Source organism: Phascolarctos cinereus, unplaced genomic scaffold (assembly GCF_003287225.1).
Source record: "Phascolarctos cinereus isolate Bilbo 61053 unplaced genomic scaffold, phaCin_HiC Scaffold_2;HRSCAF=192, whole genome shotgun sequence".
NCBI lineage: Eukaryota > Metazoa > Chordata > Mammalia > Diprotodontia > Phascolarctidae > Phascolarctos > Phascolarctos cinereus.
In genome coordinates this window covers 68,009,391-68,030,397 of record NW_027555625.1, presented here as the reverse complement: position 1 = coordinate 68,030,397, position 21,007 = coordinate 68,009,391, and the positions used below count along the sequence as shown (strand labels likewise).

The window sequence follows — 21,007 nt, the reverse complement described above, 5'->3', positions numbered from 1 at the left end:
TTTATATAGAGTCATCTATAATACAATACTTCCTGATTTCAGGGTGCTTACATTTTATATAGAACAAACCCTATACACACATGTATATGTATGTGCACATACATTGATATACATATGTGTATATGTATATGTGTGTGTGTGTGTGTGTGTGTGTGTGTGTGTGAAGGATGTATACAAAACAAATACATGGCAGTTTAGGGACTACGATATTAAAATAGGCAGCTTTGAAAATTAGTGACAATATCACTACACCCATCAATAACATTAGGGCATTTAGATGACCATTTGTCAGGTATGTAGCATCTGACATATAACTCTCAATGGTTTAAATCAGCTCCTGGGTAATTTGTTTATGTGGCTTTCCATGGATGTTTCTATAGAGACACAAGATTCATATTACTGCAAGAAAACAATTCTGGTTTTACACATTTATGAGTTAAATTTGGATGTGTCCCATGTTGAAAATAATCTGTATGATTTTGGTTCCTATAAAAGGTTTCCTCTAAGAACATGAGAATTTCGGTTGTAATTATTTTTGTTGTTCAATCATTCAGTTGTGTCTGACTCTCTGTGATCCCATAGAAAATAGCTTGCCAGGGCATTCTACTTTCCAGCTCTAAAAATCTGTCCAAATTTGTGTTTGTTGTTTCCATGACACTGTCTATTCATCTCATCCTTGGCCATCCCCTTTAGTTGTTGCCCTCAATCTCTCCCAGTATCAGAGTCTTTTCCAACGAATCCCATCTTCTCATTATGCGGCCAAAGTATTTAAGCTGCAGCTTTTGTAATTTGACTTCCAGTGAATAGCCTGAATTATTTTTTTTTAAGAATTGACTGAATTGATCTCCTCACTATCCAAGGGAATCACAAGTCTTCTCCAGCACCACAAATTGAAAGAATTCTAATCTTCCAAGCAGATATTTATGATTAAATATGCACATACTCTTCCAAAAAAAAGAACAACAGAAAAACAAAAATATTGACTATAGGGCAGGTTTTATTAAATACAACAGAAAGCATGAAATATTAATGCACAAGTCACTAAAAAGTCACGATATTTCTCCACAGCTCTGCATGGGACTTATGCCTAGAATTTTTTTTTAGAATTTATTTTCTATCTCTTGAACACATTTCTCTATAATATAACTTAAGTAACAGTGTTGGTGTTTTATCCTCTTATAATAACATAATCCCCATAAGGTCCAGGATGCAATCCTCTGATCATGTAGGTGCTAAAAAACATGTTGTTTGTTTTTGTTTGTGTTAAATAGCATTGTTGGAAATTAAATGTGAATCTTCATTCTCTGATTCCAGTGCTCTTCCCTCTACATTATGTTGTCATATTTATCGGCTGGCCCTTTTTTAGCTTTATAGGGCAGAATTAATGATTGGTTGTCCTCAGAGTGATAAGGTAGGATGGTTCTCACAAAGCTTGTTTGAGTAGTTCATAGGCATGTTGCATGTTGCATCTTTTCTGTGTTCTACAGAACAGACTGATTTCTCTTCAGTGTTTTGTCCTTCTGTATGATTGGTTTTCAATGACCAAACGTGACTTAGAATACCCTTTTTAGTGAACTATTCAGGGGGTAAAAAAGCTTGGCAAGGTATTTTTGTTTTTGTTTTGTCTTTTTTTTTAATGTATGCATTTTCTTTTGTTTTGTTTTGTTAGTGGTAGGTTTTATTGTTGGCTGTTGTTTCATTTTTTGATTTTGTTTTGAAGAGGCAGGTCATTTTTTTTTATGACTGTTTTCTCTCATGGTCTAGTAGAGACCCTTAGGTTTGCCTAGTAGAAGCTGCTACATAATGAGATGCAGTAAGTAGGGATTTTTTTCCTATCTAATACTTCTCTTTTTGAAAAGGGAAATGATAGAGTTAATAAGCAATGAATTAAAGGTAATTCAAGACGAGAGATTTGAATGTTAAGGAGGCCCAAAATTAACAAAGGCTATTATAATGGATAGCAACAAGCGTTTCTCAGTTGCAGAGAACATCAAAATGAGATGATTTTGCTATAGGCCTATCATGAAAGAGATCTGAGTGTACCAGTTATATATTACCTTACAGAACTCTGCATTGGACTGAAGGTGGCTTAGTCAGTTTCATATCCCAGATAGCAAAAAGGGTGAGCAAAGTAACTTTTCTTTTCCATCCATATTCTTGATAAACAGCTATCAGGAAAGGAAAAGGACCATTATATTATATGGTAATTTGAATTAGTGTTCCTACTCCTGTTGATGCCTGAGTAAACACAACTGAAAAGTGGTCATCTAAATCCACCTGAAGACCCCTAATGATAATGGTCGGTGGGTCGATGGGGCGATGCATAGAGAGCTGGGCCTGAAGTCAGGAAGACATGAATTCTAATCTAGTTTCAGACACTTACTAGTGTATGACGCTGGTTAAGTAACTTAACCCTGTTTTCCTCAGTTTCCTCAACTGTAAAATAGGAAGGAAATGGCAAATGACACTAGTATCTGTCAAGAAAACTCCAAATGGGATTATGAAGAGTCAGACCAAACAACAAAGATAATATGGGGGAGGGGGCATTGTCATTAATTTTCAAAGCAGCCCATTCAAATGTTGAAGTCACTATACCGCTTTGCATTTATTTTGTATGTATTCTGTACACATATATGCACATTTTCTCCTCTCTCAGAATATCAGTTATTTGAAATCAGCACCTGCTTAATTTTTTTCCTTGTATCTCTAGTACATAGCAAAAAGTAGGTGTTTACTAAAGGCTTGTTGATTTATTTACTGGACATCCTAGTCTTTTCTGACTTCAACATAATTCTCTCACTGTAACTTTTCACACATTTTCTGTAGGTTTTTAATCTGAGACTGAGTAGAACAGTTCTAACCATCCTTCCAGTTGGCAGCCATTCAAATAGTGGAACATAGTAGTCAGATCATCTTTAAGTGATCTCTTCCTAAGGATAAATGTCTGCATTTCCTCAAATAAATCCTTATGAAATATTGTCTCCATTGTCCTCACCATCCCCTAGGATACAGCCATAACTAGGAATACTGAGGGCAAGAAGAAAATTATTTATAGTGGTGAGGGAGAGGACTGAGAACTAGGTAGGGTGTAGAAAGAAGACAATGCTAGCTGGATATAGAAGAGTCTCAGTCAGGAAAGACCTGGAAGTAGTTGAAGTGAGGGGTGATTCAATGGCGCTGGACTATATCTGTGAGACCTTTGTGGTCTAGTCATTTTGAGTAAGTGCTGGGAAGAAGGGGAGGTGAATGGCTCTGTGTGTGTGTTGCCTAGGGAAACAATCAAAAATGCATAAATGCATATTTACCAGGTTTACCAAGTAGTATATATTCAGAGACAGGGCATGGAACCAGATCTTCTTTACTCTGAGAACAATATTCTATACACTATGTTACATTGGAAAAGACTTTAGCTCATGTGTAGAGGAAAGGAAATGACCTTGAAAGTAATTGTTATTTTACCTCCATGAACCTCAGTTTTAACATCCGTAAAATAGAAATGATAATAATTGAAATAACTCGCAGAACTTTTGAAAGAGATTGCTGTGAGCATTCAGTGAGAGGATGTACAGAAAACTCCTTGAAAACCTTATAGAAGTATGCTGTATGACCACATAATGTTAAAATATTTTCAATGGGGTATTTGTTCTTGGATAAGGGGACCACTTTCTTATTTGAGGTTGTTGTTCATTTAAGCACTGTCTCTGTGACCCAGGGAAATAAATTTCCTAGCAGTATAGAGCTCAAGGTCAGGGCACAAGTCAGGAGATTGAATGACATGGCTTGACTTTTATATTGTAAATAACAGAACATGGTTTAAGAAATCGATCTGAGAGTAAAACGATTGAAACTGGCTACATAAGCAAGAAATGTCAAAGTCATATATTTCTTTGTCTTGATTTTAGCAAAACTGACCACTTGTCTCAGCAGAACAAAATCATTTTATGCAAGTACTTTTCATGTTGTTTCAATGCTAAAATATTCATTACATGATTCCAATAGTCTTTAGAGTCACTAAATTCAATTCAGTTAGATTCAACATGTTTTGAATACTTCCTCTCTACCTAGCATTGTGCTTGTTATTAAGGATAAAAATAAATAAATAAAACAGTTCACATTCTAACAGATAGATATAGATTGTGCATGTGTATATGCATATATATATATATATATATATATATATACACACACACAGACATATATCTATATCTATCTATCTATCTATCTATCTATCTATCTATCTATCTATACACATAATATATATATTTTTACCCACAGACTATATATACACATACATACTCATAGCCACCCACACATCTATACATATGTGTGTGTGTGTGTATATATATATGTACATATACACATATACACACATGTGGATATGTATGTATATATACATACACATATACATATACATAGACATAGACATAGACATAGACATAGACATAGACATAGACATAGACATAGACATAGACATAGACATAGACACATATACATAGACATATACATAGACATATATACATATACATACACATATATACATACACATACACATACACATATATACATATACATACACATACACATATATACATATACATATACATATACACATACACACACACACACACACAGAAAGAGAGAAGTAAAATATTTGGAACTGTTGTAGATGGTCTTGCTTTAGAAAAGCCTTGAAGTTACTGGTTATCCAGCTACAAGACAGGTAACAAACACTCCCTGTTACTATAATTAAGCTTATCCAGAATTACTCATTCTTAAAGGAATGACCTACAACATATATTATACTATTTTTTTTTGTAATCTTATTTGGTGTTTTGTCAGTTCTCAATACAACCTGACAATAACCTCCAGTAACAAAGATATAAAGTTAACCCAAACAGACCTATACATTGATGATGTCTAACAGAACATGCCTTGTTCTTCACCTGTAGTTCGCTATCTCTTTACTCATGGAATGAATATAGTAGTAGTAGTAAAAGGAGGGACAAAGGAGGAGAAAGGAGAAGGAGAAGGAGGAAAAGGAGAAGAAGGAGGAGGAGGAACTTGCATTTATATATTATTTTAAACTTAGCCAAGAGCTTTACAAATATTGTATTTTAAATCATGATAAGCTTCGAGGTAGGAAAAATGGTTCATTATTAAACTTCTAGAGATAACATTATTTAATGCAATGATTTGAATTTTAATCTTTTTCATTATACTTTTCCTTGTTAAGAGTTCTAGATTTGGGATTAAAACATATATTTAAATATTGACCATTTACAAACTATATGATTCTAGACAAGTCACTTTCCTGAGCCTTGATTTCATAATGTACAAAATGAGGGGGTGTACTTGGTTATTTCCAAGGTCTCTACAAAATCAGGCATTCCATATTCTAAGTTGTATTTCATTTCTGAAATTCAGAGATCTAAGTTCCTATCAAGTATAAAATTTATGTTTGAAGATTCCCTCAAATGATGAAATTCAATGTCTTACCTAGTATCTCAACCAACTCACATTTAAAAACAAAATAAAATTATTTCTGCATAATTTCTCCATTTTTCCAAAGAATTTTATGAGAATACATTCATTTATGCACACTGTAAAATTGCCTACATTGTTGATATCCCTTGTCATTTTATTCCAAGCTAATTCTAATGAATGCCTAAAGTTATGCAGCAACTATAGAATAATTAACCTACCTCTAAGAATAAAACAGAACAGCCAATGGGAAAAATATTTGTAGTCTTGTTCCCCTTTTGGTAAACAACCACAATATTTTCTTGATTGGGGGGAAATTGTCAGTATATTCTCCATAGAGTTTATCACTTCAGTTTCCTCATCTGTAAAACTGAGTTGCTGTGAGAATTGAATAAGTAAACTTATATATAATACTTTGCATACTTTAAAGAGTTATATAAATGTAGAGGGCCGGCTTTGGGGAGTTGGAGGGCTTAGGGCAGCCCGGGTCTTACCTGCAGCTTTGTACTAAGCCTGACAGCTGTGAAACTCAGGATGTCTGCTCACCACCCCCCCTGTTCCGTCTCTTGAGAACAGGATGCAGGAAGGGAGGAAACGGATGGGGTACACGACAGGAGGAAACGGATGGGGTACAGGACAGGAGGAAACGGATGGGGTACAGGACAGGACACAGGAAAGAATGTAACAGACAAGGTACAAGGAAGGAAGGAAATCACTTAATTAGATTTGTACTTTTCATGAATAATAATGTTACTCTTGCTTGATCCAGTACTGTATAAGCCTGAGCCCTCAGATCAATAAACAGAGTTTGTTCTTCACTGCTCTCACCTGGCCCGTGATTCTTTCTCTCTTCACACTCTGCCGGCGTCAGACCACAGCCAGGGACGCAGGCGCTCCCGGCATTTGGCGCCTAGACAGGGACCTGAAAGGAAGGCTTCCCCGGCAGAGTGGCCCTGGACAAGGTGGGCTGTTTGGCCAACAGCCCTAGAAAAGGAGCTCCGGTCGTCAAGAGAAGACGTTAACAAGGTAGGGCGATAATTTTCCTATACAGTTTTTTTTTTTAATTTTCACCAGGTTAAACGGGGATTAAAAACAAACCAGACTGCCGCTTATCAGAGTCTTTTAAAGTGAACATCAGAACTAGACTGCCGCTTATCGGGGTCTCTTAAAGTGAAAATGAACATCAGAACGAGATTGCCACTTTTCGTGGTCTCAGATTTAAAGTGAAAGCAAACTGCACAGGTGGGAAAGCAAACCTCACAGGCGGACAAACGAGACTACGGCTTTTTGAGTGTCTTCAAAAGTAAACTTCAGAACGAGACTGCCGCTTTTCCGCTTCTCTGATTTAAAGGGAAAGTAAGCTAATATGGGGCAGAGCTCGTAGGCAGAGCAGAGAGACAGACAATATTATTTGAAAGTGTTCAAATACAGGGGACACAACTAGAATTTTAGCATGCAAATAAGAACATTGTCTTTCTTTAAATTGTCAACTGCATCTTTGTCATTTCTATTGAGAACAAACCAAGTGCCATTCTGCTACTGAAATCTCTGCATAAGATACCTGTATTGTCCAACCATTGCATTGCCAAGACTGTACTAATACCAACTTTGATTACACTAGGAAATGGCAGTGCTCAGTCTTAGTGGTGTTGTAATTTTCACATATTTGCTACTTTATTGATTATTGTTTAAAATAATAGTACTATATGAGAACTTAATGATTATATCTTGGAATTATTTTGTATAGAAAATATACTTAGAAAAGTGGTTATCATGCTGCTGTCCTGTTCTTGTTAAAAAGACCCATGTCATAAATATTCAGGATATTGGCAGCTGATTGGCAGCTGATCACATTTATAAAGTCAGTGTGTAAGTGAAATTATTACTCCCTCCATAATGTCTTATGGACAAGCAGGAGCTGTGATGTGAAGCTACATTGTATTTCCCATTTTGTATATGTCTCCCTATTTGATTTTATTCAAGTTATAGTACATTCTGAAAAAGTTGGCCTTAGGTGTTGTCGTTGTGGCATGCAAAGAGTTATGATGACTTCACATTAAATGTTAGAATTTGTAGTCATTATGATATTGGAAATTTTTGTGGTTTTCAAGAGTCTCAAAGAAAATTGTATATTAACATTTTTTGTCAGCCATCACATTTCCAAACAGTATTTTTAAAAAAACAAAGGTAAATGTGATATGGCAGATGAGCAGACTAACCAAAATCAGTGGTTAAGGGGATTTCATTTTAGATCCTTTTTAATAATCAAAGAAAATGGGACATTTGCCTTATATACATAAAAAAAAGTTTTATTGAAGTTAGAGCTAAAATAGCATACTTAATTTTATAGCTTTTGTAGATACATGTCCTTTGCAACCTTCCATTCATTTCAGATCAGTTTGTAAATCCAGAGTTCTATCTTATGGTAATTCTAGAAAAAAAAGCTTGTATTATTTTATCTACAACCACCATTTAGGTAACTTTAAAATTACATTGGCATTCAAAAAAGAGGAAAATTATTTAAGAAGCTAAGTTATATCAATAATTAGAAAACAAATCAACTTGTTTTCTTAATCAGGTGGGGAGGAAACTTCAAGGGTAGCAGTAAATAAACTCTCTGCTTTAGAAATTTGACATGAGCAGTTTGTATGTTGAACACAGTCTAATGCACTGTATGTATACTAAAATTTCCAGTAAGATGTAGCTTGTAAATTTTCTGAATCAGCTCCTTAGTACTAGTTATAATATAGCTAAAATCTTAATATATTTTACAGTATATAAAAGGCTATAACTTCATAAGTCCTTTTTAATGTATCTTTGATAGAACTTTTTGATTTAAAAAATTCTTCATTCTGACTTTGTTAGAATATTAATAGCAATATTTTTAGGCTTTCATTTGTCCTGGTGGTTCTTTGAGAGGATTTGCAAGCAAATTAAACAAGCAAGAGTGGTAAAGGGGACATTTATTTGTCTTTGAATATTTAGAAATATATTTTTACCCTTGCCCAACAAAACCCTCTTGAATTCAGTAGATAACTAAAGAAATTCTTTTGCTTTGCTGCAGAGTTCTACTGCCTAACTCCCCAGCATAAATCCAGCATAAATTTGTCATAGCCTGGTCAGTAGTTAAAATAACATTTCAGAGTTGAAAATAATTTTTATTAATTAAACCATTAGGGAATCTTTTTTTAACTACAGATAGGAAACTTAGTTATTTCTGTGTTTTCTGCCAAGAAGCATAACCTTAAACACATTTCTATACATACCTGATTTCTTAGCTACTTAAATTTATGCTGTTCTAAAAACTACTTAATCATATTTAGTTGGCTATTTTTCTACTGAACAATTACACAATGTTAGGGAGAGTCTTATTCTAAAATTCCTTTATTTCATATCAATGTGTGATTCATGTTTTTTTAAGTGTAATTACAATGTATGTGTCAGAGTATGTGCAAAAAAAAGTGGGGGAAAGATGAATATCATATGAAGACAAGCAGATATTTTGGGTTAGTTACATTTTTTAAGAAGGACATAAGCAATACCATTTCTTGTTTTGCTTTAATATTCTTGGCAATCCAAGACACCTCAAGACTGACAATGGTCCCGCCTATACTAGCAGGAATTTTGCACAATTTTATCTCATCTATAATATCACTCACTCTACTGGCATCCCGTACAATCCTACTGGACAAGCCATTGTTGAAAGGTGCAACAAGGATATTAAAATCCTCCTTGATAAACAGAAAAAAGAGGGAATAGAAAATAGGGTAAGAAGGAGATTGGATCAGGTAATATATACCAAAAATTTAAAAAGGAGATTGGACCAGGTAATACATACCATAAAATTTTTAACACTAGATGGTCAGGGACGTACTACTGCACAAAAACATTTTGCAGGGCAAAAGAACAGGTTGTTAGATGAGCAACCAGATGTCACAGTAATGTGCAAGGATCCAAAGATGGATAATTGGGATGGATAATCTGGGGTCGAAGTTATGCTTGTATTTTTCCAGAACATGCAGGAGAACCAGTCTGGGTTCCCAAGACCAACATCTGCACCTGTCAGCATACTGACCAGAGGGATAGAGACCCTGAGCATCAAAGGAAAAACTGGTCGGAGAGACAAGCAGAGGAGGAAGGCGAGACCGAGAAGACGAAGAGCCAATAATAAGATGCTGACTGTCCTTTTTGCAATGATGACTGTCGCGGATGGCTCTGGATGGAGTCATGATTACATTGGACTTGTATGCCTTACCCCACCTTGGGTTAAACCTGTAACTTGACCACTATACTTTTGTTTATGTAACTCCCTATTTGCTTTCTAATACTACCAATGTAACTCCTGATCAAATATTGAATAGGCTTCAGGGCGCTTGGCATTCCAAAAATATAACATGGATGGTATTGATCCTCAAGATATTGTTTATAAGCTATTGTACTATATCAAGCAACTTAACACTTTCCAGAATATTTCAAGTTTGCTGTTGCATTTCGTACCCTGATATTATTCTTGTTACTCTTGAGTTTTCTCCTGATGTGCATCCCACATTCTCAAGCTAGAACAGAAAAAAGGGGGAGATGTAGAGGGCCGGCTTTGGGGAGTTGGAGGGCTTAGGCCAGCCCGGGTCTTACCTGCAGCTTGTACTATGCCTGACAGCTGTGAAACTCAGGATGTCGGCTCACCACCCCCCCCTGTTCCATCTCTTGAGAACAGGATGCAGGAAGGGAGGAAACGGATGGGGTACAGGACAGGACGCAGGAAAGAATGTAACAGACAAGGTACAAGGAAGGAAGGAAATCACTTAATTAGATTTGTACTTTTCATGAATAGTAATGTTACTATTGCTTTATTTCAGTACTATATAAGCCTGAGCCCTCAGATCAATAAACAGAGTTTGTTCTTCACTGCTCTCACCTGGCCCGTGATTCTTTCTCTCTTCACACTCTGCCGGCGTCAGACCACAGCCAGGGACGCAGGCGCTCCCGGCATATAAATGCAGTGGATACAGAACTCTAAATATTTTTTAGTCTTTATATAGCAAACACTAACTTACCATATGTTTTTATTTGTACATATCTTCTGTCATCTTCAGGGTAGGCAGAGAAAAATGTCCTCTATGTCCTGAAGCCTAAAATAGCAAATGGTGTATAGTTAGCACTTAATAAAGTGCCAGCTTCTTCAATAAAAGTCTTTAATCCAAGCTAGAAGGAGTCACACTTATTTAATGTACCCCACAGTCAGATATTCATGTTACTGAAATACAATGTATTTATCTTTCAGTTTATTTAAAGACAGAAGCATTGTGGCACAATGGATAGATAGCTAGCTTCAAGGCCAGAAAAACCTGGGTTAAAACCCTATCTGTGACTCTTACTGAATATGAGACCCTAGACAAATCATGGAAGCTCTCAGTACCCTAATAAAGGGCTCCATAAACTTTTTCCACTCATGACCCCTTTGGACTGAGAAATTTTTACACAACTCTAGGTATATAGATACATAAAATACATATACAAACCAAACATTTACTAATGATAAATCATAGAGAAATTTATTTTAAAATAGTTCTTTGGCATACATATAATTTTACCATTTATTAAAGATGAAAGCAAATCAGCATACTAATGAGATGGATGTGCTTATTTACTTTTACATAAAGAATTAAATCTTGGTGGACTATTTGATAATGCAGGTTGTAGAGCATCTTCAACATTTTTCACAGTTGATCAGTGTTTTGATTTTATAATTGTCGATGCTGAGAATGCTACTTCACATAAATATGTACAACAAAATGGCAGAATTTTGTTTAGTGCCATTTCAGAAATTGTTGAAAATTCTGTCCTAATCCTAAGCCAAAATTCGTTGAACAATATTGTAAATACAGTAAAAACACTGCAATCCATAACATACAATAGTCTCAAATCTGAGACGAGGTGTATCTGGCAGTGTTCCTTAGCATTGTGTGGCATGACAACATGCACAGAACAAAGTGCGTTATGTTGTGGGTTCACAACCAAGGCTACAGTGAAGTTGCACGATGCAACACAGGAAAGCACTTTCAGAAACACCTTGGATTCATTACGTGTTTGATATTGAATTGATTTCTGGTCATTGCACATTCAGAATCCTTTTATTGTTGCCAAATTTTTATCAACCCCCACATTATGTGGTCATGACCCACAGTTTAGGAAGTGCTGCTAGTCTAGGAAACTCTTACAATAAGTTTCCATGCAATTGGTAGATTGAATTTTCTCATACGCATGTTCCCTAAATCAATACAATTTGAGCTTCATACCTTATCCCTATCTTTTATTTAAGAATCTATTTATTAAATCATGACCTAACTAATGCTAAACAAATTAATAATTAATTAATGCTAATTTACTTCTGAAGCACTGAACAAAAAGCAAAACCAGATAAAAAATTCTTGTGGACACAAACTCTATCTGCAGCACCCAAGGAGTAAACTTGAACAGAGGTGGAGAAAGTTAGCTAGTGGCCAGTGAGAATCTGGAGATTTCCAGCAACAACTGATGATTGACAAACAGCAAGTGTTCAGTTAGTTTTCATTACATTGACTTTAAAGTCAAATTACTACAGTGAAGTCAAATGTTAGAGATTCACAAGTTTTTAGAATGTGAAGAGTTCTCATGGACCATCTATAACACACATGGTTTGTGCACAGGAATGCCACTCTATAATAGATTGAAAAGTTGTCATACAGCTACTGTTTCAGTAACTAATTACACGGTGCTCAATATCTTTCATTGCTCTTCATTCTGCTTTTGAACAGCCCTAAGTATTTAGGAAGGTTTTTTCCCCCTTATATTATATGTAAAACTACATATTTTCAGCTTTCACCAATCCTACCAAGTTCTCTCCTCTGGGGACAGGTGTAACACATTTAATTCTTCTTCCACAATTCAGTCCTTTTAATATTTGAAGACAAAATTGACGTTTGCTTAAAGTACCCCTTTTTTCCAGGATAAACAACACTTGTTCTTTGTGCTTTTCCAGTGAACCACTTATGGCTAGTTTCCCAAGGCCAAATATAATAGTGATTAGAGTCAAATGAGAGAGGAAAAAAGAAAAGCCAATATTTCAGGAAACAAACCACTTCAAGTGGTCTTGACTATTTACTTAGAGGAATAATTTCATTCATGCATCAGAAAAATAAGGATTCATTATTGGACCAAGGTGAGGGTATAACAAATTATTCCCCAAACCAATATATTTAGTTCATTAATCTTTTCTTTTATTTTACTGATGGATTTTTATTGCAATATTAATTTGTCCCCTCTCTACTGCTTTAGCATTATCCCATTAATTCTGGTATATTGTTACACTATTCTCTCCGTCCTCACATAATTGTTAATTGCTTTATGATTTGTTCTTTGACCTCGATATTTAGAATTTCATTGATAATTCTCTATTTTTATCTGTGTCTTTTTGTTTGTGATCTCCAAAAAAACATAACAATTTTTACTTTATTGTGGCACATAAAGATATAATAATTATTTCTGCCACTGAATATTTGTTTGCAAGATCTCTGTGCTCTTATATAACCTTATTCTTAGTCAAAGTTCTATATGGAACTGGGAAATACACACTTTTTTCAGTGTCATTTAGAACACATTCCTCCTCAAATTCTGATGTCTGGGATGTTTGAAAAGTGAATATTCTTCAGGTGTGGCTTTCTTGCTAAGAATGTGTCAAACATGCATTTATTTTTTATCATCTATCTTTATTTCATTCATGATTAAGGTCAGATTTTCAGGCTCAGTGACACTGGGCTATGTCTTAGGCTCTCCCCCTCTTTGGGACACATGCCATTACCTCTTTTTTTTCTGTCAAGTACAGAATAGTCTTTTGTTATTAGAATGTATTTTCCTTTGTATTTTGAAGTCTTTCTCTTTATTGTTTGTAGAACTTGTTGATTATGAAATCAATGTTTAAATTTAATTACTATATGTTTGGAGTTTTCAGCCTTAGGTTTTTATTCTGTAATAACTAGTATATGAATTATTTTAATTAGCATTTCACTTTAGCATTCAGAAGTCCTAGAGAGTTCTCTTGTATTATTTCTATTTTTGCTGTGTCTCTATATATCTCATCTTCAACATCAACATGTTTTGCTTAGATAATAAGCACATTTTATCTTAGTGGAGTTTTTTTTTTTTGGCTTCTTTTCTTCTAGATTATCCTTCACTTCTGTGTATTTGTATTACCAATCAATTTTTTTCTCTTTTGTTTCCTTAATGATACTTCTTATAGAAGATTTGAGATTTTATATTCTATTATTTTTTTCTATGCAGGTCATAAATTCTGCTCTCATAATTTTCATTTTTCTGCTGACACACTCAGGAACATCATGTTGTGATTACAAGTTCTCACGTTCTACATGGTCCTCTGCCATATCACAAGCTTGATTACTTTCCCTTGTTTTACAGTATTTATTCAATGATGTTTTTACTTATTTATTGAATCTGGAGGTCATATTTAATTCTGTTAATGTTTTTCCTGTTGACTCATCTGCTTATCATGAAGGTTTCTGATTTTTCTTCTTCCTGATATAATTGGTAATTTCAGTATTTTCTCCCATTCTTTATTTTTCCCTGTTGCTTACTTTCTGCCTCATTCCCCTCTAATGTTGTGGGCTATATCTCATAGCTTCTCAGGCTCTCCTTTGCTGTGCAATTCATGTTTTAGCAGCCTAGTTCTTTGCTCTGTGTGATCCTGTGGGGACATAAACAGTCCTGTTTTTTTTTTTTTGAAAGCAATAGGCCCTTTTATTTGACATATTAGAGGGAATGATATATAGCTGAAATAGGGCCAGTTAAGGGAGTATAAACAGGGACATGGGGGACAAGGCTAAAGGACAGTACAGTGCATTAACTTCAAAGCCTAGAACTGAGATGGACCTTTCTAAATCAGTTCTAGAAAAGGAAGGGAAGGTGGATAATCTGGGATGTCAACAAATAGCCTTAGGCTAAAAAGAAGGGAGAAAATCATGATGTTGTATGAGAAGTTGCTTCTGGGACTTGACTCCTCACTATACCAGGCTTACAGCTTGGACTTCCAGGTCCATTCTTCAGGGCAGAAATGTCAGCTTACATGAGCTTGGGTCAGCTTGGGAGCCTGGGATCAGAGAGAGGCTGAGTTGTTTTATAGGAAGGGTAGGCATACACTTCAGTTGCATCTTATTCCATTTCCAGCACTGAGATCAAAGGCAGGTTGGAGCAAAGATATGGCACTCATCATGTTTCTCTTGAGTCTTGTATCTGAAAGTCAAATATTCTATTCAGCTCCACTCTTTTCATCAAGAATGCCTGAAAGTCCTCTATTGCACTGAATTTCCATTTTCCCCCCTGAAGGATTATGCTCAGTTTTGCTGGGGAGGTTATTCTTGGTTGTAATCCTATCTCCTTTTCCCTCTAGAATATTATACTCCAAGCCCTGTGGTCATTTAATGTAGAAGCTGCTAAATCTTGGGTTATCATGATTGTGTTTCTACAATACTTGAATTGTTTCTTTCTGGCTGCTTGCAATATTTTCTCCTTGACCAGGGAACTCTGGAATTTGGCTACCATACTCCTAGGAGTTTTCCTTTGGGGATCTCTTTCAGTTGGTGATTGGTGGATTCTTTCAATTTTTATTTTGCCTTCTGGTTCTAAAATGTCAGGGCAGTATTCATTGATAATTTCTTGAAAGATGATGTCTAGGCTCTTCTTTTGATCATGGCTTTCAGATAGTCCAATAATTTTGAAATGATATCTCCTGGATCAATTTTCTGAGTTAGTTGTTTTTTGAATGAGTTATTTCACATTGTTTTCTATTTTTTCATTCTTTGGGATTTGTTTTAGAGAGTCTTGATTTCTCATAAAGTCCCTAGCTTCCAATTGCTCCATTCTAATTTTTAAGTAAGTATTTACTTCGTTAAGCTTTTGGACTTCCTTTTCCATTTGGCCTATTTTTCTTTTGAAGGCATTCTTCTCCTCATTGGCTTTTTAGACCTCTTTTGCCATTTGGGTTAGGCTATTTTTTAAGGTGTTATTTTCTTCAATATTTTTTTGGGTCTCCTTTAGTAAGCTGTTGACTTGTTTTTCATGATTTTCTTGTATCACTCTCAACTTTTCCTGTACTTCTGTTACTTGCTTCTCAAAATCCTTTTTGAGCTTTTCCATGTCCGGGGACCAATTCATATTTCTCTTGGAGGCTTTGGAGGTAGGAGCTTTGAATGCGTTGTCATCTTCTAGTTGTATGTTTTGATCTTCTGCCAAAGAATTATTCTATGGTCTGATTCTTTTTGCACTGCTTGCTCATGATTGCAGCCAATTACTTGAGTTATAAAATCTTTGTTAAGGCAGGAGTCTACCTCTAGGGTGGAGAATGTACTGTCCCAAGTTTCAGGGGTTTTGTGCAGCTGTTTTTAGAGATACCCTAAGGACCTTAAAATTTTCAGTTCTTCCAATGTGGTATGATGAAAGGAGAAGTGTTTACTCATTCCCTGGCCTGTGCTCTGGTCTAAGAGTGACCATAAGTATTATTTTATTTCTTAGAAATCTAAGGAGAATCTCTTCTCCACAGCCACTACAAGCTCTACCATGCCAGTGCTCCTACTCACCCCAGGACCACCACCCAGAACTGTGACCGAGATCCAAGCATGGGCAAAGCAGGAGAATCCTGCACGAGCAAAAAGATCCCTGCAATACCTCCTCTGATCAGTCACTCCATTCCCTCTCAGTCTGTGGGCCAGAAGCTCAGGAAGCAGCTGTCGCCCCATGGCCATCCCTGGGGACTGGGGCTGGGACTCTGCACTTCTCTCTCATCACCACAGACACAGACTTTTCCTACTGACCTTCTAAGTAGTCTTTTGCATTCATGGGTAGAGAAGTCTGGAAACCACCACAGCTGCTTGTAATTCAGTCCTCTGAGGCCTGCTCCAGGTTCATTGTGTCCTGTGTGCCCATGCCAAACTGTGCTCCTCTACCGGTTGGATATGATATACCTTTCTGAGCAACCATCCAGGTTGTCTTGGGCTGGAAATTTGTTTCACTCTGTCTTTTTGTGGGTTCTCCTGCTTTAGAATTTGTTTAGAGCCTTTTTTATAGGTATTTTGGAGGGGTTTGGGGGAGAGCTCAAGCAAATCACTGCTTTTACTCCGCCCAACAGTCCTGTCTTAAAGGAGTTTCACACAGGCCTCCTACACACAATATCCTATGTCCTGTCCTGTTCCCTCTGTTCCTTGGTTCTTTGACCTGGACCTGATAGTTAAGAGAGCTACCTTGCTGATGTGATTGAAGTGATTTCTATAGTTTGGACTTCTGAGGTTCTGGGAGAATGTAGTATGGAGTGTGGTGTGTGAGATTAAGCTCTATTTCCAGTCCAGACATGTATCCTGCCCCTTTTTACTCTGTTTCTCTGCTCTCTTTCAGAGATCTTTTGAAGCACAGAATAGGTAATGATGTTAGCCCCCCAAAAACATCTTCCTGTGGAACACTGCCACATTGATGGAAATGTCCATACCCTAGGGCCAGGATCTCCATGGCACTGCAAAGAGGGAAAAGTACTAGGGCATGGAGTTGAGTGTTGTTGGGTCCTTTCTTCCTATCTTTTGGTTTATTTGGCCTCTGTCAGGAACCAGCTCAAGTATGCTCTTCTACAAGAAGCCTTTCCCAATTCTCCTTGGTGCTAGTGCCTTCTCTCTGTTGATTATCTCCAGTTTGCCCTATATTTACAGTTTCATATGTGGTGATTATATGTTTTCTCCTCTCTCAGACAATTGGGGAAATATTTTTCACTTCTTTGTATCTCTATGTCTTAGCATGTAGTATTTGCCTAACAAATGCTCCTTCATGGACTGGTGTAACATCTGCTACCCATTCCATTTTCTAAGTTCTAGTGAAACTGGCTTGATTGCTGTTCACTGAATATCTCAAGCTTTTCCACAACTGCACCTCTGCACCCAGAATGCCTTAGGTTTGGTTGGTTGGTGGTTGTTCTTTCGTTCTCAAAGAGGACCAAAATGACATCATTATGCTAGAATCAAGTTTCAGTGTGTCCAACTCTGGCTGATGAGACATTGCAATATAAGCTTGGAATAGTCTGCCACAGGTTGGGTACAGATAGTCCATGTGAACATTTGGGATTCTCTACATTTGTGTACCTTGCATTCCTTTTGAGCTATTTCAATTTTACTTTGCTCATAGAGCACAGTACCTCCTCTGATGTGGGCATGGCATGATCAGCAGTCCTGTTCCAGTGTCTCCCATGTCACAAAATCAGTTCCAAAGTTCTTAAGAGAGACCTTGAGAGTGTCCTTGTATTGCTTCTTCTAACCACCATGTGAACAATTGCCTTGTGTGAGTTCTCCATAAAAATAGTATTTTTGGTAAGTGTACATTTTGCATTCAAACAATGTGGCCATCCCATCGGAGTCACACTCTCTCCAAGAGTTTAAATGCTTGGCAGTTTAGTTTGAGAAAGGACCTCAGTGTCTGGTATCTTATCCTACCACATGATCTTCAGAATCTTCCTAAGACAATTCAAATGGGAAAGATTCCGTTTCCTGGCATAGTACTTGTATACTGTCCAGATTTCACAAGCATGCAATGATGAGGTCAGCACAATGCCTCTGTGTACCTTCAGTTTGCAAGTCAGCCTAATACCTCTTCTCTCCCACACTTTCCTTAAGAGCCTCCCAAACACTGAGCTGGCTTTGGCAGTGTATTCTTTAACCTCATTATCAATGTGTACATTCCTGGAAAGTACACTATCAAGGTAAGTGAACTTATGCACAGCATTAAAAAGTTTGCCATTAGCTGTAACATCTTCATATGGATGGTGTGGTGATTGCTGATGGAGCACCTGTGTTTCCTTTGTGTGAACTGTTAGGCCACAATTAGCACAAGCAACAGAGAATCAATCCATGCTTTCTTGCAACTCGGCTTCAGAAGCTACACTGAGTGCACAAACATCTGCAAACAGAAAATCCTCCATCAACACTCCCTGAACTTTTGTCTTAGGTTTAGAATCTCTGTAAAAGCCCTACCTACATAGTTTTCTATTATCAAAATCAACCCTCTCAAATTCAATTCACATGCTATCTCTCCCATAAAGTCCTCCCTGACCAACTACCTGGAAATAATGTCTCATACAACAGACTTCAAAGCATGTTATATACTTTCAAGCTTACAATGATGATATTTGCATAATACTTAAATACTAACTATTTTATGAGCCCTGAAGAACCTTTCTAGACCAGAGAATGTGGTGACCTTTTTTTTGGTTTGTTTGTGTTTTTTCTAATATTTTATGTATTTATATTTTATTATCTTTATATATGTATAAATGTATATATTTATGGTTATATATGTAAGTATATTTATATTTTAACATATTTTTATTTGTTTATCCCCATTGTTTACCTAGTACAGAGAATGCACAAGAGTGAACAACTGATACATTCCTGTTGAATCTTAAGAACTAGATTAATGTTCGACATTGCTCCTGAAATTCCATAATGACCAATTGTGGAACTAACCCCAAGGAGGATTAAGAAGAACTGAAGCAGGAGTTTTAGGGCAGAGGAAGAGAGCCAAGAGAAATGTAGTATTATATAACACATGACAGATGATGAACTATCAAAGAAGATCAGAGTTTGAATTACATTTTTGGACACACTACATACGTAACCTTGGACAAGTCACTCTACCTCTGTAAGATTCAGGAGTATTGGGGCTTATATAAGTAAAGAACTTTTCATAGCATTATACAAATGAGAGCTGTTCTTGTTAAAAGTGACTTTCTTACACTTGGGATATTAAAAAGACCAAATGAGGTTCAATTTTAAAAGAATTCTTTAAAATTTCATTTCAGCCACGAATTGCATCTCAGCTCAGATAGATTCCAGAGAAAGGTTTGTTTCAAAGGAATTGATAATGTCAGACAGCTGGTAGGGGTCAAAGTTAAGTGATTCAATGTAGAAGAAAGGCCTCCTTTGCTCATGTCTCAGGAAAGCAATAGAACATCCCTCATTTAATCAGAACTAATAAGAATTTCTCCCTTCTCATTAATAGGAATCTCTTCAGAGGTTTCATCCTTTTAAACTCTTGAAATTCTAAATGTTTGCATCCCAAAGTATGAAATTCAAGGTCCTAATATGGAAAGGTGCTATAAACTTTTCTAAAAGCTATTAGAAATTGATGTAAATTTCTTATCTGAAACTACTTTTTTTTTAATGTCATATAATAACTATAATTTTACATGATGGAAAGTAGTTTTATATTCACCAAATTTCAGCCTAAATGTGAAAACTAGACATGGGCCAGAATCCAAAAAACAGTTACCTGCTGTTGAAGACAAATTGCTTCTAGGTAGACATTTTATTCAACCCACCAATTACATGCAAAAGATTTGGGTCAGAAGCTTACTGCCTGAATTAAGTGTGTGAACATTGCAGCTGAGTTTAGATATAATATCATCCCTTTTTAAGGGGAAAAAGTGCATCAGTCAGTATTTCAGTACCATTTTTGTTAGCATTGAATGTTAAAGACAGGCAGAGAGAGAGGAGAGGGAGAAAGAGGGAGAAAGAGAGAGAGACAGAGAGAGAGAGAGAGAGAGAGAGAGAGAGAGAGAGAGAGACAGAGAGAGAGAGAGACAGACAGACAGACAGAGAGAGACAGAGAGATTTCTATTTCTATTAGTGAGATTTCTATTTTCCCCCATAGGATCCTACAACCTCAGAGCTAAAATGGAGCTCAGAGATAATTGAATCCAATTTGGACCTGAGTAGCAAGCTATTCTGCATTATCTGAAATAGACAGTCACTTAACCTTTGTTAGCACATCTCTAAAATAGACAAAGTTATAATATTACAAGGCAGCCCATTTCACTTTTATTAAGAAACTCAAAAGGCTAAGGTATTTTTTTCTTATATTGAGCCAAAATTTGCCTCCCTACAACTTTTACCTATTTATCCTAATTCTATAATATGCAGTCAAGTAGAATCAGGCTTAATTCAGGGACTTTTACCTTAAGATCCATAGACCTACAACAGGCCTGTGGATAGATTTCAGGAGGCTCGTGAAAATCATGTAATCACTATTCTGGGAAAGGCTCTCTAGGCTTCACCTGATTCAAGAAGCTCAAATAGTATCACAGTACAAAAAGAGAGGTGGGGATGAAAACTCTCTGTCTAAGATCTTTCTCCTATGGCCTCTGCTGCTTACCCAGCTATGATCTTGGTATCCAGAAGCAACCTGTAGGAAAAGGAGTGATTCTTTTTTTATTTGTGTCTTTTTTTTTTAATGAGAGGCAATGTGGAAAGGAGAGGGAATGTAAGAACGTTAGTATTTTAAAGCCTCATGATCTTGCAAAGTATTTCTCAACTGGATCTGTACCCCACAGCAATTCTCAGGTCATTATTCTATCATTAACCACAGTTAATTCATACACCTAAGAATATCCTGGAGTGATTATTTTTATGTCCTCTCTCTTTAGACATTCCTTAAAGGTACCTAGGGG

The 21,007-nt window shown here is 36.3% G+C and overlaps 1 long non-coding RNA gene across 1 annotated transcript; it reads left to right on the top strand.

Moving 5' to 3' along the window:
* Positions 1-6,264: 6,264 nt before the first annotated feature.
* Positions 6,265-9,951, top strand: LOC144455590 (uncharacterized). Its single transcript, XR_013484305.1, has 2 exons — positions 6,265-6,507; positions 9,495-9,951. It is a non-coding gene; the product is annotated as an uncharacterized LOC144455590 (long non-coding RNA).
* The last annotated feature ends 11,056 nt before the right edge of the window (positions 9,952-21,007 follow it).